Source organism: Labeo rohita, chromosome 19, assembly GCF_022985175.1.
Source record: "Labeo rohita strain BAU-BD-2019 chromosome 19, IGBB_LRoh.1.0, whole genome shotgun sequence".
NCBI lineage: Eukaryota > Metazoa > Chordata > Actinopteri > Cypriniformes > Cyprinidae > Labeo > Labeo rohita.
The window spans coordinates 2,095,428-2,119,871 of record NC_066887.1 but is presented as its reverse complement, the minus strand read 5'-3'; positions in this window follow the sequence as shown (position 1 = coordinate 2,119,871).

Sequence of the window (24,444 nt, the reverse complement as noted above, 5' to 3'; positions counted from 1 at the left end):
AAAATCCTTCAGGTCCCACAAATTATTTGTTTTTTCAGCATTTTTGTGCTTTTCAACCCTTTCCAATAATGACTCTGATTTCGAGATCCATCTTTTCACACTGAGGACACCTGAGGGACTCATATGCAACTATTACAGAAGGTTCAAACACTCACTGATGCTCTGGAAGGAAACACAATGCATTAAGAGTTGGGAGGTGAAAACTTTTGAACAGAATGAATATTACATTTGACGTTTTTTATATATACATCAGAAACTATGGAAGATACTTACATGTTTCCCAGAGGACAAAATAAGCTAAATTTACCCTGATCTTCAAATTCAAAAAGTTTTCACCCCTCGCTCTTAATGCATCGTGTTTCCTTCTGGAGCATCAGTGAGTGTTTGAACCTTCTGTAATAGTTGCATATGAGTCCCTCAGTTTGTTCAGTGTGAAAAGATGGATCTCAAAATCATACAGTCATTGCTGGAAAGGGTTCAAATAACAAATAAGGGTTCACAATCAAATTTGTGGGACCTTAAGGATTTTTCTGAAGAACAGAACAAACAAGGAACTTATGAACAACTATCACTAAACAAAACACACACACACACACACACGTCTGGTTTATTATCCTTGTGGGGACTCTCCATAGGTGCAATGGTTTTTATACTCTCCACACTGTATTTTCTATCCCCTTACCCTAAACCTAACCCTTACAGAAAACTTTCTGCATTTTCACTTTCTCAAAAAAACTCATTCTGTATGATTTATAAGCTTTTGTACCCATGGGGACCTCAAGCCAGTCCCCACAATGTCAAAAATTTCAGGTTTTACTATCCTTGTGGGGACATTTGGTCCCCACAATGTAGCAAAAACAAGTACACATACACACACACACAAAACAAAACAAAACAAAACAAAATCATTCAGGTAACAATGCAGTATTAACAATCAAGGGTAAACTTTGAAACAGGGTCATTTTTATAAATTCAACTATAAATAAAAAATAACACACATTTTGTATTATCTCTCTTATTTTGGTAAAATAATTAACATTTTGCACATTCCACAAGGTGTATGTAAACTAAGCTGGTTGGCTGGTTTTAGAGGGGTTTGGACCACTTCTTTGGCTGGTGAGGCTGGGAGACCAGCCAACTAGCTTAGTCATTTTAAGCCTTTTTTTCTGTTTTTTTTTTTTCTCCTCCCCCCAAAACCATAAAGCTGTTCACTTAGAAAACGTGGTAACACTTTAACAAGTATAATTGAGGGTATCGTACTTGAAACTTTCCTGCAATTATTGAGTCATTTTGTTTTGAATGACTCAACGCTCTTCAGGATGACATTTATGAGTGATGAACAGTTGAAATCCATAAAAGCCTTCAATATAGAGAGAGTAAGTACTGAAGTTTGTCCACTAGAGGGTAGTGTGAGACAGAGCTGTCTGAATGGGCTTCACACACAACACTAATGCATGATGTGGGCATATGCCAAGATGTGAGAAAGAACTGCATGTTAAAAGATCTTTTATAGATTCTGAACAGACACATCCATCAATTAAAATCTTCCTTTAATAGGAGCACAAAATGGAAATGTGTTTCTGTGCAAAAATCCATCGTTGCAGTTTAATTAGCTTTTAGGTTCTGCAATATATGCAACGATACGGTGATTTTCTTAATGCTGAATTCGCTCACAATGTGGCTCTCGGTTTGTGCGTCAACTCCAGGTTTCAGCTGGCCTGTCATTGTTTCGGCAGAGTGTCTTTGTGTCCCACTAGGGGTCTCTTGCACTCCTCTATGACTGTACTGTCTCACTGGCGCGGATAAATGGCACCTCATTAATCAAATGTGCATGAGTGCGCTCAGGTTGCCATGGCAATAATTATCAGAGCTGCCTAATTAACTTTCTCAATTGCTTAATGATATACGACCCTATGAACTCCCCTCTGTTTCTTCCCTCTCTATAATTCAGGCTGGGATTTTTTTTTTCTCTTCATTTTTTTCCCTTTCCATTCTCGCTGTTAACCCGTGACCACCATTTTATGAGAATAAAACAGGAACAGATTGCCTGTAACACTGATGTGAAAGTTGAGTCCACTTCCAGCTCTGACTTTCTGTAGTACCTGCGACAACAGGTGGGAAAAAAATACAGCTAAAAAGATGAAATGTTGCTGTACAGCTGTACTGTTAAATGACATATTTTTTTATATAGAGAAATCTACCAAATCTTGTGACAGATACGCGTCATGTTGATTTACATTAAACAATAACAATAATTTCAACTCGTCACTCAGTGTACGGAAGAATGAAAAATCTATTAAAGCGTCACTACGTATAAAAATCTTGTTAAACCGTTCTAAATCGTCATTTTGAGGTGGGTTAGAGTTCAAAAATATTCGTGGTTTTCTTAATAAATTACCTAATATACTATAGACCTAAAATATTTACCTTTACTTAAAATATGTGCTTAAAGTACTACTTGAAATTTTATTAATTTAGCAACACATTTACATGTTTATGGTCCTCTGAAATCGCTAGGCTATGGTCACATGACATGGTAAACAAATAGAATATCTATATATTTTTAGTAAATAAATAAATAAATTAATTAATTCATTAATTTATAAATGTATATATTTAACGTGTTTTATTCACATTTTGCACTTTTTAAATTAATTGTTAGCTTTTCATTAACTCATAAAACCCCTGCAGATCCATCCTGAACTGGGAAACCACAAAATAAATAAATAAATAAATAAACTAAAAAAAAAAAAATAATAAAAAAATAATAATAATAAAAAAATGATAATAATAATAATAATAATTATTGTGTGTGTGTATATATATATATATATATATATATATATATATTATTATTATTATTATTATCATTTTTTTTATTTTTTATTTTATTTTATGAAGAGTTCAGATGCAAAAGCCCCTAAATCCATCTGACGTATTTTTTTAAAATTAGCATTTCTTTCTGGCTACTTTGTATAGGTTTCTATGTAAGTAGTGGTACTTGAGATTGGGCTGAGGCTGGAATTTAGCGAGTTTGAAGTAAAAGTATTTGATATACCTATAGTATGTGTCAGGAGCATTCACTCAGTATTGTTATCTCATTTTTGACCGAGATGGCTTTTAGCTGGTCTTGCATCTGAACTCTTCATACATATATATATATATATATATATATACACACACACATTTGTTTTAACACAATATATTTTAAAATAAATAAGTAATAATGAATTAAATAAATATAAATTAATGATTATATCTCTACTTGTCACCTTTTGTCAATGCATTAGCTATTTCCTGCGAATGTGTGAGTCTCCAGCTGCTGTTGGACGTCACACATCAGTGTTTTCAGGTCCAAATGCTCTATCAGATGCTAAAATCAACCACTAAATAGTGCTAATATACACTCACATACGAAAATCTCAAATGGCCACACAGTAATTCATACTTTATGAATTGTTAAAATATTGCTGTCTGGGAGCACTGTAGTGTACTCCATACACTTTAAAAAGATCAGTTTAGATATGTTATATGAATAGATAGTGCTCATAAATGGCTCTTGAAATAATATTGGATGCAGAAACAATATTTCATGACTTAATAAGCGCAGAAACGATGAAACTACTTGTGGCACAAACAATTTTGATAATAAAAAGACTATAGCAAAAACCAATTTGCAATAAGAAGCAGCATGTATCTGTTTTTGTACAGCTAAAATAACTAGAAGACCTGAAATTTTAAAAAACCTGATCTCATGAAAAACTATTTTATCAAGAGGCGATATCACACAAATTAGCCACCGATTTTCTAAAATGCAATGGAAGATAGCATTTTAATAATTGCATTAGCATTCACTATATTAAAATATAATTATTTAAAATAAGCGTGCAATAAACATGCTATTATGACACATTACTTTATTTTTCTCACACAGTACACTGTAAAAAATATGATCAATAATTCATGTGAACTTATGTTTTTTTTTCTATTAGTATTTTACATTTAAAGTTTTATTTAAATTTAAACTATTTTTAAGTTTCTCTAAACTTATTTTAAACGTAACCAAATTCAACTTCATTTTTAGAAGATATAGAAGATACAACTGAATGTAAATATAAATAATTAGCACTTTAATATGATTTAAGTTCAAATAATTTGATTATATTCAAAAATTTAAGGCAGCAATTGAACTTAAGTTTTTCAAGTTGAAGTAGGTGGACATTTTTACACTGTTTTAATGGGACATTGCACATGAAAATTTCTCACAGCCTGAATATTTTTGGCTTCCTCTGGAAGTGATCATAAAATATGGGGCTCTGTGGCATCAGAAAATTTGAAAACTCCCACCGTAGAGAATTGGCCCCTCTTTATAAGGCCCGGGCCCAATGCCAACAACAGTCTTAGGCGAGTAAAATTTAGATACCATGTTGTTTCCAGTTGACTTAAATCATAAATTGTTATACTTCTGAAACAGTATGTTGACCAGCGCCTGCAGTCTAAATGATTGTAGTATTCCACACATACGGCACAGACATCAGCTTGAAACAACCCTTTAATATTCTTTTAAGTGCTCTTGTGATATGTCTGATATCTTGAATCTCTATGAATCTCTGTAACTATGTGTGTATGAGTGATGAGCGCCCGGGGCTGCAGGTGACCTCGCGTGACAGGTTGAGTGAAGGGGCCGGTGAGGGCCTGTCATCTCCTGTTCACTCACTCAGTGTCTGACGCAGCCAGGCAGAACTCTGCACAACACCTGCTGACACTCGCGCTGGCCCCGTGCCTTCATGTCATACACACTGCCGTCAGGATGCACTCGTAAGGTTACGTGCCTCTTACTATGCACACACACACACACACTGCTGCCAGCACGTCACACTCCATCTGTATGTTCTGTCGTGTCTCTCAGAGGATCTTCTCAGAACACACTTATCAAGCCTCCAACAGTCTGTAATATTCGTTTGCATGTATTTTCCTGTCTTTGCTTTCTACAGCCAGAAACATACTGTAAGTAAATATGCAGACATGAATGCCTGGGGTAGGGATGATAGAGTTACCTTAAAAAGTCTGAGCCATTAAACCGAACTTTGCAAAAAAAAAAAAAAAAAAGGACACATATCACTGCAAACAGCATCCTGAAATAGCACACCTGTCTCTGTGACAACCCTTGCAAAAAATAAATAAATAAATAAAAATCAATATTGAGCAGAAGACTTTTATTTTCGCTGGGAAAAAAATAAGTGTGTATAGAGGTCGCGTTAACTGAAAATTCATTGACAGAATTTTTTTATTAGTGATGGAAAAATCTGAAGGTCACAGAGGGTGATCTATTGTAAATTGTAGCTGTAATTCCCACCCCTGTCCGGTTGGTGGCAAGTGCACTCCTGTCTGGCAGCAGAGCACTGGATCCAGAACAAAAACGAAACTGTCACAAATATTTTCCTATGCATTTGATTACATACAGACGAGTACACAGAAACTACAACGATCTATTACGCCACATTAAAGAGTGCCAAAACGGTATTTATTGCTTGAATTTCCGAATGAAATGGACAGAATTTGAAATCGGAGACTTTGTTTCATATCAAAAGTAACACAAAGCTTTGCCTATTGCTATTTCTTGGAAGGAAGACGCATTATGTACTGTTCATTCATCAACTGAGAACAGCATAGACCAAGAGATCGATTGTGATTTAGGAATCGATATTGGTTCATTTAAATAAAAATCTATTAAAATCGAGAAATCTATTTTTTTTGTTGTTGTTGTTGTTTACCCAGCCCTAGCATATTTTGTTGTTTTTAAACACTGCACTGTCGTCCTGTAGGTTCATGATTAAAATGAAAATGTAAACAAAAATAAAATCAATTAAATGTATTATTCTAATGAAAATGAAAATGACGGGTTACAATACATTACGACAGAATTTTTACAACCCTGTCCGTCAAAATGCCGGACAATGTTAAAGTCTAGCGCAACCTCTGATATATATATACATGTATATATATATATATATATATATATGTATATATATACACTGACCAAAATTATAAACGCAACACTTTTGTTTTTGCCCCCATTTTTCATGAGCTTAACTCAAAGATCTTAGACTTTTTCTATGTACACAAAATGCCTATTTCTCTCAAATATTGTTCACAAATCTGTCTAAATCTGTGTTAGTGAGCACTTCTCCTTTGCCGAGATAATCCATCCACCTCACAGGTGTGGCATATCAAGATGCTGATCAGACAGCATGATTATTGCACAGGTGTGCCTTAGGCTGGCCACAATAAAAGGCCACTCTAAAATGTGACCACCATTTGCCTCACGCAGTGCAACACATCTCCTTCGCATAGAGTTGATCAGGTTGTTGATTGTGGCCTGTGGAATGTCCACTCCTCCTCAAAGGCTGTGTGAAGTTGCTGGATATTGGCAGGAACTGGAACACACTGTCGTTAACGCTGATCCAGAGCATCCCAAACATGCTCAGTGGGTGACATGTCTGGTGAATATGCTGGCCATGCAAGAATTGGGATGTTTTCAGCTTCCAGGAATTGTGTACAGATCCTTGCAACATGGGGCCATGCATTATTATGCTGCAACATAAGGGGGTTATGGATGAATGGCACAACAATGGGCCTCAGGATCTCGTCACGGTAACTCTGTACATTCAAAATACCATTAATAAAATGCACCTGTGTTCGTTGTCCATAACATATGCCTGCCCATACCATAACCCCATCGCCACCATGGGCCACTCGATCCACAATGTTGACATCAGCAAACCACTCACCCACACTATGCCATACACGCTGTCTGCCATCTGCCCTGTACAGTGAAAACCGGGATTCATCTGTGAAGAGAACAAAAAGTGCCAGACGCCATCAAATGTGAGCATTTGCCCACTCAAGCCGATTACGACGACGAACTGCAGTCAGGTCGAGACCCTGATGAGGATGACGAGCATGCAGATGAGCTTCCCTGAGACGGTTTCTGACAGCTTGTGCAGAAATTCTTTGGTTATGCAAACCGATTGTTACAGCAGCTGTGACGATGCTGGATGTGGAGGTCCTGGAATTAGCCACCTCGTAAAATATGTACGAATTGCCATGAGATCAGGTTGGACTATGAAGCTGTGCTTTAGACATCTATTCATACACTATTGACCTTTTTTCCCCACTTAATTTCACAGAAATGTCGCTAATGTTAATGCATTTTAATGTGCACTTTAGTCAGTCACTTCAGCCTTGTTCAGACTGCCAGTCCAAATCAGATTTTGTGCATATATGATTGGAATATACAGTGCCTATAGAAAATCATCATACCCCGTTGAAATAGTTACTTTATTTATCATATAGCCTGAAATCAAACCCCATTCCAAATAACTTTTCCAGCTTTATTTACAATTTTGGTCTTACAGTATCAAACCAATGAAAGAACAAACACAGCAGTTCTGCAAATTAATAAAAAAACTAACTATAATAACAGGATGACTTGATTTAATACTTTGTAGAGCCACTTTTTGCTTTAATTACAGTCATCGGTCTAATTGGATATGTCTGTACTAGCTTTGCACACCTTGATTGGGGAATATTTGCCCCTTCCTCCTTGCAGAATTGCTCAAATTCTGTCAAATTATGTGGTGAGTGGCAATGGACTGCTCTCTTCAAATCCATCCACAGATTTTCGCCAAGTGACTTGGCCACTCAAAGACACCTTCTTATCCTTAAGCCATTTTGTCCATTTTGTTGTTGTTGTTTTGGCAGCATGTTTAGGGTCATTGTCGTGTTAAAAGGTGAATGGCCTGCCCATTTTCAGCTGTCTAGCATCCATTTTCCCTTCAATCCTGACCAGTCGCCCAGTCCCAGCTGAAGAGAAACACCCTACAAAATAATAATGCCACCAACATGCTTCACAATAGGTATGGTGTGTTTTAGGCGTGCTGTGTTTGCTTTTTGCCAAACATAGTGCTTGGAGTTCAGTTCAAAAAAGGTCCATTTTGGTCTCATTAGACCATAGCACCTTTTGCCAGAAAGTATCAGACTTATTCAAATGTGTTTTTGCATAGCGCAAACAAGACTGAGTGTAACATCTTTTTAGGAAAGGCTTCTTTCGTGCCACCCTGCCATACAGGCCAGCTTTGTGTAAAGCTTGGGAGATAGTTGTCACATGCACAGTCTGACCAGCCCCAGCTATAAAACCTAGTAAGTCCTTCAAAGATGTCTTTGGCCTCCTGGTAGCGTCTCTTATCAGGGTCCTCCTGGCTCTGTCATCCACTCTGGACGAATGGCCCAATCTAGGCAATGTGCTGGTGGTGCAATACACTTTCCACTTCTTAATAATGCTCTGAACAGTACTCCGAGGGATAGCTAAAGCCTTTGAAATGGCTTTGTAGCCTTCTCCTAATTTGTTCCTATCTACAACTTTATCCCGAAGGTCTTTTGAAAGCACTTTCCCAACCACGGTGAATTCTTTGCCGTACCATGCACTACTAACAGTGGAATCTTCAAGAAACAGCTCACTTGTTTAATCTGGAAGTTGACTGCTTGCACCTGAGCAAGTTTATAATGGTTTACTCTAAGGGGCTGATCACTTTACCAAACCAGGCATTTCACTAATTTTACATTATTAATATTTTTATTAAATTTTTAAATTAATAATAGTTTTAATAATTAGTATTATTTTTGAAAATATATTTTTACTTTAATGATGAGGGTTATAATGTGTACATGCAGCTCAAAAAAGTTAGACAATTTATTTTATTTTCCAGGGTGTAATGTGACAAAAGGTAAGAGTTTTCACAGGGTATGATGATTTTCTATAGGCACTGTACATGTATGATCATGTTTAGCTATTGTGAACAGCAAAATAAATAAATAAATATATAAGATTTCAGGCTTTATTTATATGTAGTTTGAAATACTATTCAAATCCCATTTCTGGAAATCTGTTTCTGTCTGAACGCCTTTTCAGTAGCTTTTTTTGCTTGTCACTTTTTCACGCCATGCAAAATGTAGACACATCAGATTGTTGGTAGAAAGCATACTGAACATCCTTGCAGACGTACAAGTCAAGCAGAAAATTACAATATATTGCTGGTCTACACACCTCTTCGAAATCTGAGAGTGGCAGAGAGACGTCAGCATGGAATAAAGTCATGCATTTCAGCTTCCTACATTTCTGCTGCTGCCTCATAAGACGTAATAATGTTGCAACACCAACATGTTGCCATGCCATCTGTCTTGCAAACCCTGTTGCATTTGCTGTTTTTGGTGTTGACATACCATCACCATGTCATGTCATAAACCAGTGCACATATTTTGTGAAACTGAAAAGCGACACGCACCGGACATAAATTAGAACAGTTATGATACACAGTGTGGACAGTCATCATTTAAGTGAGATTGCAATCGGGTACACATATAAATTTATTTGAAGTGACAGTGTGAACATAGCTTTAGAATTTTCAAATGTACATGTCAGTGGCTAAGAACCTGTTTACAGTAGTGCATTTTTGTTTTAAAATGGCGATTTAAAATGAAAATGATCCTTATTTACACTGGCGTTTCCATTGCGTTTCATCTCTGTCCACACTACACAACTGAAAACGCATGTCACATGACCATTCATGGAGGTACAACCATAGATATGTACAGTTAGATGCCCTATTATATAGATGACAGATCCGTCTATGTGCTTGAAACGGTGGAATGATGCATCTACCTATACAATCTATGAGTATAACATGATGTTATTGCTTACACGGTCATCAAGGATACGTAGAGCGAAAGTGGACAACATGCCATCGTTTTCAAAAGTTTCTGTTTTGATCTGTTTACACTAAAACGCAACCCAAAGGTTGTCAAACTAAAACAGGGTCTGCAGCATTTTCAGAAGTCTCTTCAAAAGTCTGATTGGAAGGTCCTGTTCTTTGTTTTCCCATTCATCTGTGCTTCATCACTGTAACGTGTCAGTAATTCGACCACTGAAAACTGTGCATAGACGATATAACAAAAAATAATATACAATGACACTTTAAATTGCCTCAAGAATATACTACATAAACGATGGCTTCCTATTAATAGACTTACATTTTAAAAAAGGAGGTGTACATTAGTGACTTTATTCTTAATTTACTGCTAAGGATAATCTCTGCCGATGCTTTCAAAAAAAACAAACAAATATTCAACAAAGCACATGCACTAATCCATCACCTTCGACTTTAATATCATATCATCAAGTTCCTTAACATTAAACACAAATGTATATGTAAAAATACTCTGCAGTTTTATTGTTTACTCAGCCGAGGTCTTCAACCAAGCAAGATGGCTGTTGACCAGAAAATTCTCGATCTAAACGTTGATGATGTCAGTGGTCACATGACTTTCACAGCACTCAAACAAATTTGTAACCTTAACTAGGGACATTTGAGCAACTAGTACTTTTAGCACAAACTTTAAGCTTTAATAGATCTACACCAGTAAGGTAAACAAACAATCGCAGTTTAAGTAAAGTCAACAAAATTAATTAAGTTAGCACATTTGTTAGTTTTGCCGAAAGTCAGAGCCAGTCTGTAAATTTTAGTTGACAGATTCCATAGAAAATCATGTAGTCTATGATGGTCACAGACTCTGATTTTTTAGCTTCAGACTTGGATTTCACCCAGTTAGACAATATCAAACATCAAACAGCCCATTTTAGAACGCATATTGTTTTCCTTCGTCACGCTTCTCCTAGCAACAAGACACATTTCTGCATAAGTTTGTTGTGATCAGAACCATAGATATATATATACGTAGATGCCTCATTAAGATTGTTTCTATGGGCCACTATACGTAAGCCATCTGCCATATTGTATTGGTCAGCTTGACGCCATTCACCATAGTAATCACTGAATATTCTAAATGCCACAATCCTGCACAGCCGTTGGTCTGCGAACCTATAGTATGGTTAATGACGTGAAGTTGACCATTCCAAGATGCTGGACGCATCTACGTGCTTGGAGCGGTCGAATGGGGCATCTATACATATTTTATATCTATGATCAGAACAACTTCAAAGTCCGGTAGTGTATGATCCTCGGTCATGTAGTGTATAATGGACAGTTTTCCACTATTTACAAAGTCAGTGAGTGTATGATGCCTAGTGTTTTAAAAAATCTGTTTTTATTTAGAAGTCATGTAGTGTATTCCAGCCTTGCAGATGCAGTCACATTTACCATTGACAAATTTTCATGGGTGAAATCCATTCATTTGAATATGAATCCACGTGATTGGGAATTTCATGTGAAGGCAAAACACTTTCACCGACCCATTGACCAACAGAGAGCTGCTTCTAAAAAAAATATAAAATGCCCTTTTTCCCACTTAATTTCACATTCACAAATATCACACCTTATTCTGTCTGTCAATCAGTTCAAGCATTTAAATTTACATGTCACTGGCTTAGTTTGGTGAAAGCTAGTAAAATGGCAACATAGGCTCATTGGAAATTTGTGCCTCTATATACACTTCTGCAAAACTGAAAAAGGAAATCGTACCTATATGTACGAATCACTGCAGTTTCCAGTTGAAATTAACACTAGAGGCAGTAAAACTGACAACTTTTATTCCTTTTTACACAAAGTATGATTTACAGGTACAGTTTTGATTAATAAAGGCTAATTTTCCACGCAATTACTTGCAGAATATTATGACTTAAAAACAATTTAACATCTGTGCGATTTGAACGTTGTCATCACATATACAGCTTCATATGCATGAGTTTTCTAATTCAGCAGGTTTGCTCGGTAGCTCACGTGATACAGTGTTGCACCTGAGTGATGAAAAGCTCCGGTACGAACCCTGTGAAACTACGGTTTAACAAAACAGATCAAAAAATACCAAAAATACCACAGCTACATCAACAATTGCCTTTTATAACACTTTTGCATTTGTTAACACTATTGGTTAGGTTTAGGGTTGTGTTTGGTGTAGGGGATATTTCCAACATGATGCTCCCTGGATATTTGAATTCTAAACAGCCGCAATAGATACCTCGAGCGGAGTAATAAAAATGCAGCAATACATGCCTGTACCAACATAATAAAGACGTGCCATGGTCTCATATTGAAGGTGTGTTTTAGCGCCACTCTCTGGACATTTCACATTGAAACTGACACAAAATGTGCAGTAAGGTACGTAAGTATGGTGCTGCAGAAATGTATATAGAGGCACATATTTTCATATGAGTTGTGAAATGGCTAACATCACAGCATCTCATGATCTGATATATCATATTGCCAATGATGTTGACAAATATTAAAGGAGAAGTCCATTTCCAAAACAAAGATTTACATATAATGTACTCACCCCCTTGGCATCCAAGATGTTCATGTCTTTCTTTCTTCAGTCATAAAGAAATTGTTTTTTGAGGAAAACATTTCAGGATTTTTCTCCATATAATGGACTGATATGGTGCCCTGATTCCAAAATGTAGTTTAAATGTGACAAAAAACAAAATTTATTTACAGCTGAAGAAAGAAAGACATAAACATCTTAGATGACAAGGGGTACATTATCTGTCAATTTTTGTTCTGGAAGTTGACTACTCCTTTAAAAACTATACAACTATATGGTGCCACTGACCAATCAGAATTAAGTATTCTAGAATCCAATTTAATAATGTCTGCTTACACAGCAGTGCTGAAAATGTGATGAACTGGTGACGTATTATAAATTACAGCAACATTCCCCAGGATTTTGTGGGCGAAAAGATTTATTTTTGTGTAAGAGCAAAAGATTTCCCCATTCAAATTTGTCACTCTGATTCAGGCTAGTCAGCGGAAAAAAGCTGCTTATATTGAAAGTGACTTCTATGTGAGATGTGTTTCATCGCAACAGCATTCACAAAAGACAATGCCTGCAAAACTGGAGAAATTTCGCTAATGTGAAAGCAATTTCAAAATGCAGTGTGGAAAATCTAACCAGCGTTGCTTGTATCCCGTGTGCATGTATCTGCATAGTGCATTACTCTTTCTTCCAGATGTCTGCGACTCTCAGTACGTCTCTTTTAGATTCCCATCTGAGCTTGCAAAGCCAGTAAACTAGGGAAGATTATCGTGGTGACACCCACTAAGGAGGAATGGTAGGGGACACGCACCTACATCCCGCTTCCTCCTTGAAGTCCCCTCCTCAGCCGAGGGGTGAGATTAATCGCTCGTGTTGGATTTTGCACATTAAATCACTCTCTTAGACAGCCAGATCCCCACAATTCCCTGTCTTATCATATCATTCCTCTAGTTCAAGTGCACTTCCAGATCTAAATCCTGCATGTGAGCCCCATAAAGCGGGAGGCCGTATTCCAGTGTGGTTTCCACATCTTAAGAACGAAAAAAAAGAAACTGGGACTCGACTCACGCATCCAAGCAGGAAGTATTAGTCAAAGTATCGTGTGTTGCCAACCCAGAGGGAGTGAGCCCCAGCGCTCTCTCTTTGGACTGGCTCCCGTAGCCCCGAGCCAAACGCTTTTCCCTCCCTCCCTCCTCTCTTCCTCACATGCGGTGACATTGGGAGGCCACATTGTTGGCCGTGTCCCAGGTGTGAGGAGGAGACGCATTCCTGGGATGGCCATCGGCTCTGCCGGGGCAGGAACGCCCAACCGCCCCCTCTCCCGCACTTCCCCGCCCCACTCAGACAAACAATTTAAAAACTATGACTTATGTAACGCAACACCAGCGAGCTGAGAGAGAGTGAGAGGAAGGAGGGCTGTTGAAAGTAAGACTGCCAGAGAACTAGGCAATGGTAAAGGGAACTTAAGGACACGTCAGGAAGAAAGAGCAAAAGCTGAAAATCTTAATGGGGAAAAAATGGTCTCTCATCCCATTTTAATACGCAGAGAGGACTATAAAGAATCATTTGTAGGTTGATTTCCCTGAACTCTGCAGCTTTGTGGTGTTTTTTTAAACTTTTTTGTTGGGGAATCCTGACGACCAATGCCACAAGTCTGCTATGTTATTTGTTTGTCTGACCAATGGGAGACAGAGGGAATATTTGGGAACCTCTTTAGAAAAAGTCCCAAATGATGCACTATGCATTATGCACTAATTCTATGCATTATGCACTCTAGTGTCTAGTGTATTAATTATATAAGGTTACCATGTCAATCAACACTGGAGTCTGCAGCAGTTGAGTGCATCAAATGTACAGCATTCCATGCTTCATCTTTTCGATTAACAGGCCTTTATAACATTTACACATTGGAAAAGAGGAAGTTTCAAATAGTAGTGTTAAAAAAAAAAGAAAAACTTCTACTGCAGCCCTTCCCTGCTGAAAAAAAACACAAAAAACAGCTAAAACCAGCCTAGTTGGCTGGTTTTAGCTGGTCATCAAGGCTGGTCTTAGCTGGTCAAAGCTGGTCAGCAGGCTGGTTTTAGAGGGGTTTTGGTCACTTCCAGGCTGGTCTTAGCTGGTCATGCTGGGAGACCAGCTAAAACCAGCTACTTCCAGCTTAAACTAGCTAAAACCAGCCAACAAGCTTAGGCTGGTTTTAGCTGTTTTTTTTTTTTTTTCAGCAGGGTTAATGAATGGCTGTGCCAATAGCAGGAGATAGTTGTGCTTTATTTATGTAACACTCAGCACAGATACATCTTCTAAAAATACCAAACTCAGTGTACAATCATTAATTGAATATTGTGAAACCAATTGGGGTGTAACGGTACACAGATGTTGCGGTTCGGTACATACCTCGGTTCGAGGGTCACGGTTTGATATGATTTTGGTACAACAGAAAAAAAAAAAAACGAATCTACTATGCTAGGTTTCTTTTTATTTATTTTAAACAGACAGTAGTACTAATTACAATTTTCCACCTACATGTGAAAATACTAAATATTATATCAAATTAATGTCATATACAGACTATAAAATCTGCAGTACATATATACATACAAGGAATAAATACTTGAAATATATTTAATTTAGTTAACTGATAGACAAGGGAAAAAATACTGTGCGACATGTAACCTATATTTGCTGAGTTTCAGTTCAGTTTTGTGACAGAAAGGAAACTCAAATGGCAGAAAGCCACATTCTATTTTTTTTTTTTTTTTTTTTTTTTTTTTTAAGTTGATTTTGCTGGTATGAGGAAAGTCGAAGTAATCGCGCCGGCGCACACAAACACAAAACATATCAGTTCCAGGCTTCTATCATTGCTAACTTGACAGTGCAGTTGGTACTTTATCAAAATAAAACACAGTGAACCAAACATCAGTGCGCCCGCCTCACTGTGTCACCGTTAGAACGCGACTGAAGGACAAAGTCTATAATTTACATAATAAATAATAGTTGGATGCATCGCAAATATGGAAATATTATGTAATATTTGGATTTGTGCCAAATGAGAGAGGTAGGATACAAGAGCACAAAGCTCCATTTCGCAGACAGTTGAGTGCGCAAACACAGGTGTATCCTATGAGGAAGTCTTTTTCGGCAAAAAAACTGCCGCACATATAAATTATCCTCCCCCTTCACATCTTACATTTATATTTTACCTTTGCAGTTTAAACAAACCATACAAGTCATATATTTTAAGAGGGCGTCTTGCTTTATTAATATTTATTATGAATGCCTTAAATAACGAACTTTAACAACATAATGGCAGATCCCTTTAGCGCAACTGATGATGTTTCTAAGTAACGCTTGAGTGGTCAAGAATATTCCAATGTTCATCCCTTGATTCCCCCGTCTTCATTTCCTTTCCTTGCATCCTTCCCTCATATCCTAAGAGGGTGGAGCTAAGACGCGAGGAAAGGAAACGAGGATGCACAAATAAATGAGAAGCACCCCCGGTCACTGTCTAGTGGGCTTTGTTTTCAAATGCACAACTCCTGGCATTCACTGTTCTTCTGTGGTTGGTTATCAAACAGAGTTACATTACTGCGGGCGCCCCCTTCTGGATTGAGGGCAGATTGCCTGTATTCGTTGTAAGGCCTCATGCACTAAACCGAGATGCCTGTACTGTGATGGTTCGGTACGAATACACGTATCGTTACACCCCTTGAAACCAAGGAACATGGCTTTATGATATCCTGGCTTATATTTCGTGACTTGAAGGGGAGAGCGCAAGCCATACTGTATGTGTATGCGCAACACTTGGTCTGACAAATATATGTTATTACAAAACTACAAGAGAACAACACAAAAAGCATTTCACATTAAAGAGCATGTCATTTTAAGCCAAAGCTTAAAATATTAATTACGATTAATGCCATAAAATTAAATTAAAGGTTCAGTGGAAAACGTATATATTCAACAGTAATGATCACATTTTTCATGCACTTACTTTATGATGCAATCCTCAGTAATTACATCAGATTAAAGTTGTTCAAATAAACAAATATTTAGATTATTTCAAAACAATATTGATCATCATAAGTGAGTCATATCCTCCGTACTTGAGTGTGTTTATTGTATAGCATTATACACATTATACACTATAAATGAGAGGTACATCATAATAAATATACTGCAAGAATAAACAAAATAATAGGGCAATTACAGCATTATGCATGTGACTGTTTGCGTTATGAATGTGGCATAGCCTATAAATGCTTAGAGAATGTATGTGTTACCAATATATTGAACCATGTTTATATTTTAATTAACCCTTGTTGATAGAGTCTAAACATCAGAAAAATATCTGTCTATGTTAAAAAAGGGAAATAATCATGCATTATGGATGTGACAAAAAAGAACTGTTTTTGAGAGACTACATACTTTGTAGGATTTCTGACAATTAAAATGCACAAACCAGTCGCAATAATACCCAACATGTAGAGAAGCGATGGCTCTTCACAGAACATATAACTGTTACTTTATTTTAATTTTATTTATGAGGAATGTGTACTGTTATGGATGTAACATAAGTAAATTAGCCAATTTTGTTTAATGAAGGATTGCAGAAATGAGTACACCCTAGATTTAATCTAGCAAATGTATAATATTCTAGTGCACTGCTCTGACACTTCTTGTCACTGAGTGTACAAGTTCATGACTAATTTTCACATCTGTCCTGTTCAACTCCTGGAGGACAACCTCCTTAAATGCCCTGGTCTTTAATGGAGAGTTTTGCTCAGCACATCTCTACAGAATCCCCCACAGCTGCTCAAGAGTGTTAAGTTTGAGTGAAATTCATGTCCACTGAAAAATGTTCACATTGGGAGAATCAATATCTTCATTGTAATGCTAAAAAAATGGCCAGTAATGCAGGCAATGAGGGGAGGGTAACATCTTCAATTTCAGTTTTTTGTATTACATCACACAGTGGTATGTGAATTCATGACAGCACTGATAAAGCACAACTCCCTCACACCTTCAGCACTCATACATCCCACTATAAGAGCTTTACTACCACTGAACATCACTGTGGGAACCAGGGACCTCTCACTGTACTCCTCCTCCAGCAACACCAGAACATTTTGGATGTTGGATGGACCCCATAGCAGATCTATACAGGTGGAGCTGGGGAAGGTAGAGGGTTTCTGAAGTGCGCAGCAAACTGCTACAGCAACCAAAAGCCAGGTATTTAAATATTGAGCAGTAAGCTGATTGGCTATCGATACAGGAGAGAACCAATCAGCTGCCATGTGATGTCGCCAGTTCAGATTGAGGTAGAACTATCAGACTCTGTATTTTAGGGACCAGTTCTCACTATTGCTTATTAGCATGAATATTACTAGCATATTGGCTGTATATTAATACATATAAAGCACATATGGTTTATTCTGCATGCCCATATTTTAGATTTTAATCCACCCCATATCAAACTTAACAACTACATTACTAACTATTAATAAGCAGCAAATTAGGAGTTTATTGAGGCAAAAGTTGTAGTTAATCAGTTAATAGTAAGAATTGGTCCTAAAAACAAACTATTTTTGTGACCACAAAAATAATAAAACATTGCCAATGGACATCAGGTTGGTTATGTGTACATCAGTGAGTTTTTATATCAATGTTTATGGCATTATTATCATGTAACAACCACCAGTGGTCCTAATGATTTTACAGCACCAAAAGACTGCAATATTTCAGATAAGATGCTAATAATATGTGACCCTGGACCACAAAACCAGTCGTAAGTGGCACAGGTATATTTGTAGCAATAGCCAAAAATACACTGTATGAGTCAAAATGATCAATTTTTCTTTCATGCCAAAAATAATTAGGATATTAAGTAAAGATTATGTTCCATGAAGATATTTTGTAATTTATGTTCCTACCATAAATATATCAAAACTCAGTTTTTGATTAGCAATATACATTGCTAAAAACTTCATTTGGACAACTTTAAAGGTGATTTTCTCAATATTTTGATTTGTTTGCAGCTTCAGATTATGCATAAATCTAAATTTTCAAAAAAATGGACTTGTTATAACTGGTTTTGTGGTCCAGGTTCACATATCATTATACCATTTGAAGGCATATATATTTAGGAGCAGTAAATCATACAGGCACCAAAATGTATTAATTAAGAACACGGTGAAGTTCAAGGAAAGGGTGTAAGAAAGGTGATTAAAGAGTATGTGCAGCCAGTAAATCAAAGAAAAGTGAAGAGGGGGTTATTAAGCTAATTAGGACAAGAGATGCAAGAAGAAAAACTAGACATTTCCATTTCTTAAGAAATGTAAGTAGTATTTTGCTGTGCAGAAGTCACAACCATGATGCCAGTGTCGCAGGGGCTTGTAGCGTGTACAACAGGGTACTCTAATTCTGTGTGAAGTGAACTCTAGTAAATTGTGTATGAGTAAAAGGATTTGGACACAGTATACCCATGAATGTTTAAAATACAGTTATGCTGCTTATGCTGTCTCATACACTTCATGAGTTCAACACCAAGGTGAGATGCTGTAATGGACACAAGCAGAGGCAACACTGACAGCTACTCTCAGCTCTTCGTAGTTGTGTGTGTAAGTTCTCTTGGCATTGTGCTGATGCCAACACTAACAGATCAACTGATGTAAATATACTGAACCAGATATTGACTAATAAACCAATACAATTTCATCACATCACAGATTGGATTTGAAAACTGGAGTGTGAAGAAATCTGTAAATCTGTTTTTTTTTTTTTTTTATCCACAGCAAGGATTGTTCAAATGACTAATCCAAAGTATGAGCAATGGCCTCAGCAAACACTACTAATTAAAATACAAAAGGGCGTTTGACAGAGACACAAACAGAGGACGAGAACAGGAAGTGAGGTTGGGGACAACGCAATCATGCATCTCGCTGTAAATCATTTTAAGCATATTTATTTGATGCCCTAGATTTGCTTCCCTGTGACGGACCCCTGGTTTGAGTGCAGTGCAATCTCACTGACAGAGCTCTGATGTGAACGCTTGAGGCCCGCTTCAAACCCAACAGCAATTGCATGTTTACTTCCTTTAATTTGCTGTCAAAGAAATTCTCTATCACCTCGGTGAGTGTGTGCGTAAGTGTCAGCGTTAGTGAGATAGAAACTAAACAGTTGAGAAGAGCAATTAAAGATGGAAGATCTGCTATGCAGAGATAGTGTGAATTCTCCTGAAAGCTCAGCTGAGATTACAGAAGGGTTGTGTACTGTATGTGTGGCCTACAGGTTTTAGGTCTTTACAGCTTTGGTCTTTAAACAATGACAGGCAGAAGGAAAAAAGTTTTTTTTTTTCTCTCAAGAATCTTGTGTATGTGTGTGTGTGTGTGTGTTTAACTGTAGCTAAATTTATCATGACACCATAATCAGCAGTGGTTTCAGTCCTGGGTTTGTTGGTAGCCTGAAAGGTTTGAGCTCTGAAGATCTCTGCCTCAGGGCAAACCGTCCCTATGCCGTATATCTTTCGACAGTGATGAAATAAAGAAGATTTGACTCGGTCCCTTGGATATTTATTCAAATATTTCACCAGCCATATATCTTTAATCTTGACAGGGTCACGTCAAGAAAAACAACTGACGCCTGGTTTGAACTTCAACATTATGAACATAACAGCATAGGAGATTTTTCTTAAACATTGTCAGTGACTTAAAAAATGTCAGATTCATATTTGAAATGTGCTGGCTTATAATGTAGTGTCTGTATGTTGTTTAATTTTTTATATATATAAAATACTTAAACTTATATATAAAAAAATTAAACAACATACAAACACTACATTCTTGAACACCCAAGCGTAGACGGAATGTGCAGATATTTTTTTCTTTTTCAGAATGAATTTAAATGGTGTACTACTAATTGTACCAAAACAAATTTGAAAAAAAAAAGGGTTTCAAAAGGGTTTTTTTTTCACAGAAATGCCATCATTGGTAGAGGGTGAACCAACTCAAGGGTACCACAGCAGCCTAATCTATTAAAGAAGTTTACTTCCAGAATGAAAATATCCTGATAATTTACTCACCCTCATGTTCATGTTTTTCTTTCTTTACAAATTAAGGAAGGAAGGAAAGAAAATATTTCAGGATTTTTCTTCATATAGGGACTTCAATTGGAGCCAATGCGTTAAAGGCCCAAATTGCAGTTTCAATGCAGCTTCAGAGGGTTCTACACAATCCCAGACAAGGATTAAGAGTCTTACCTAATGAAAATATTTATAGAATTTTTAACCACAGATGTTCGTCTTGCTTCTTCACGCATTGCATAATCTTTGTCTGGCTTAGTTCTTTGTCTGTGTACTTCAGTTCAAAAAGTTAGGGTAGGGCGAAAAACTCCCATCTTATTTTCTCCTCCAACTTCAAAATCGTCTGACATCGTTTTACCTTTTTTTGTAAAGGGTGTTTGACTTTCTTTGCAGGTTATGGTGCAACATGAACAGATCTTAATTTAATGCCACAATCAACACTTTACATTAATTTTCACCTTTTTAGCAACAGGTTTATATTATGCATGCCAGAGGCATTTTTTCCCGTAGCAGAGCCTTACACACGCTCCACCTATGACATAGAAGAACATAATTTGGTTCCATTGAATAGTTCTTAAAAGAAACATTTTTTCCTAAAGTGTGGAACACTGAAAAATTCAGAAGAATCTTTTTCCACTATAAAAGTTTCCACAGATGTTGAAGGTTCTTTGTGAAATCATCACTGCTGATACAGAATCTTTATTTTCAAAAGTGTTTCCACATTAAGATGGGATTCTACCAAACATCAAAAACATTATTTTACCTCTAGACATAGTACACTGTGTTAAACCGAGCTGAGAGTACTACACACACTCTTACTGGCACTATTGTGAAATTAGCCAAAAGGTTACGTAAGGAGGAGGGGTTTGTAGAACTTTGTGAATGATGTTCTGTGGAATATTCTGTGGAATCTGCAGGTGCAGATTCTGTGTGGGTCTGCTAATAAGCTTAGATCAATTGTAGTGAGGGAGGATCAAGTCTAAGCTTCTTTACTGCACGAAAGAAGGAGTTTAACGTTTAAGTAACTAAATCACAATTACGAATGAAGCTGCGAAGGTGGGTCGCATTAGATTAGTCACATTAGCCAATTAGCAGTATGCGTCAGCTCTGAAAAATGTCTGACAGTCAGGTATGCTGATGTGTTCAAGCTACAATTTTTTTTTTTTTTTTTTAAAGAATAATTCCACCTGTCTATAATTTCACATTTCAAGGCTGTCTGGAGACTCCTCTGCACATTAGGACCTTGAAATCTTTTGGGTATTTGCCACTTTTACTTTGAGCTTAAAGCCCAATACTAACCACTAGACCACAGTTCTAATAGAATTTTGACTTTTATAGGGGAGATTTAGGCTTTTTACTCCAGTGAATAGTTCATTTTTTATTTTTGAAAATGAATTTCAGTATAAAACTACACTATTAAAATATTGAACATTTCCACTGTTACTGGCTAGAAAAAAAGAATACAGGTCACTTATGTATTTAATTTAATTTCATTTTTTTATTTAACCTTTCATGACAAAACAGTGGGGCATGTTGTCACACTTTATTGCGTTCTTTGGAACACAGTGGAACTTGCCAGTAAAACAAAACAGTGAAAACAATTTTGTAACACTGATACACATGATACCCAAATATCAAACCAATTTTGGGTGACAGAGAATGCAAAATTACACCGCATAAACCACATGAAATTAGTCACGATCAGCTCCTTTTCCAATGATAGCTTGATTATATGATTGACTGACATTTTTAATGTATGTTACCATACTTTTTATTATTGTTTACTTGCTTTATGGTTACACAACCGCAATAAAAATACGATACTGGAAGTTTGGTTTGGAGGACAGAATTCACACAAAATGATTGTAATTGAAGGTGTGTTTGAAACCTACTTACAAAACCACAGCTAGAGAAAATAAATAATAAATCTTATATCGCTCTTGTGACAACTAGCCCCGGCCTCCTCCATATCACAACACAGGGTCTTTTGTAGCATATTTGCCCTGGGCTCTCTCTCAGCAAAAACGAATACGCCATTAAATCTGTTCAACTGGCTCAGGCTCAGTGTTTTCATTCCATACTGTAAGAGTCACACCACATTCCTGTTACAACTTCATTGTGGTGCATAAAAAATCTCCTTTCCAAAACCACAGGCCCATGTGTTGTGAATTAAACCTCTGTTTGTTCTCATTTACAGCATTTCTCTCTCTTATCCCTACCTTCCTCTGCATGCACCTCTCGCTCTCCCTCTCTTTTCCACATTTCGTGTTGTAAAAGCAGCATTTAATCATGATGAAAGCATTCCACTACAGAGCATTGGAGGATTAGGTTGCCATTGACGACCAGCTGTCAATGGTCCACCGTTACGTCACCGTTGGGGGATTTTCCACCCGAAAAGGGGGTTACGGCTTTTATACATGCAGACTGTCACCGCCCACCTGTGCCGCGGGACAGCCAATGAGCGCGGAGTGGCGCCTGGCGGCGGCCGGTGATTGGCGGAGCGTGTCCGCGGGCCCCTCCCTCCTGTCACATTCAATAGAATCTGATACGCGCGCTTTGGCTCGCGGCGTGGGCGGAATCCCCTCGGTCAATTTATCAGCGAGTCACACACGAGCTGTACACTGAATGTCACACTCGCTCGCGTCCCGCCCACCGCACTTGTTCATAGACAAGACAAACGCTTGCCAGGAGCCTTCCAAAAGAAATACACCCCTCCTCATCCGAAGTACGTTTGGCAGAATGCTTTTGGCGCTGCATCGTCTCTCATGGATAATATGATGTTGGGGTGGAGATTATCTACTGACATGCATCCATGAATAGCCGCTCTCGACCGTTTTTCATGGGAACTATCATCATGTGGGCAGTAAAGCCGTGTCAAATGCATGCATGGCCAGTGCGGGAGCGCGCACGGCAGTGTGAGCGCGGGGATTTCACGCACTCTGCTCACATCCCTCCGCCTGTCAACGCAACAGGTTGCACTGCATTTCCGAATATGAACGAACGCTGACAAATTATATTATAAGTAAATGCATTGCAAAATCTGGGAATATATGGCAAGCTGCTTGGACATTATGCCATATATGTGACCCCGGACCACAAAACCAGACATAAGGGTCAATTTTTGAATGTTGAGATGTATACGTCATCCCAAAGCTGAATAAAGAAGCTTTCCATCGATGTATGGTTTGTTAGGATAGGACAATATTTGGCCGAGATATGACTACTTGGAAATCTGGAATCTGAGGGTGCAAAAATAACAGAATGTTGAGAAAATCGCCTTTAAAGTTGTCCAAATGTTCTTAGCAAGGCATAGTTCTAATCAAAAATTAAGTTTTGATATATTTACTGTAGAAAATGTACAAACTATTTTAATGGAACATGATCTTAATATCCTAATTCATTTTGTCATAAAAGAAAAATCGATCATTTTGACCCATACAATTTATTGTTGGCTATTACTACAAATATACCCGTGCTACTTAAGACTGGTTTTGTGGTCCAGGGTCACATATAGGGTAAATATTCAGTGGTAAATAGCAGTTTAACAATAACAATAAACAGTAGTGACTGGTATCTTTTGAAGTTTCACTAGTGATTATTAATTGGATACTTCTTACTGCTATCTCTGGTATCTATTCAATATGTCACAAGTACTTATTAATTGCTTAGACATCGGCCTAGCAATTATTCCTTTGCTATAAGTTACCATCTGTTGTTACATCTAACAAATGACAATTTTTGCTATTAATATATTTTCCACAGATCCACATATTGACTTTCAACTAGTATGTAGTTTTAATACTGACTATTCCAGTTGATTGTACCTATAAATTCATCATTAAACTATTCAGATTAGTTGTCATTCCCAGTACTAACCTAACAGACACTAATATACACCATCTGTTTATTTATTTATTTATTTATTATTGAATTATATAGGCATATATTGTATTCAATTCAGGTATAGTGTATAATTATACAGGATTAATCACTAATTGAAAAAAGTAATAAGAAAAAAGAAACTATTTTCACTTAAATTT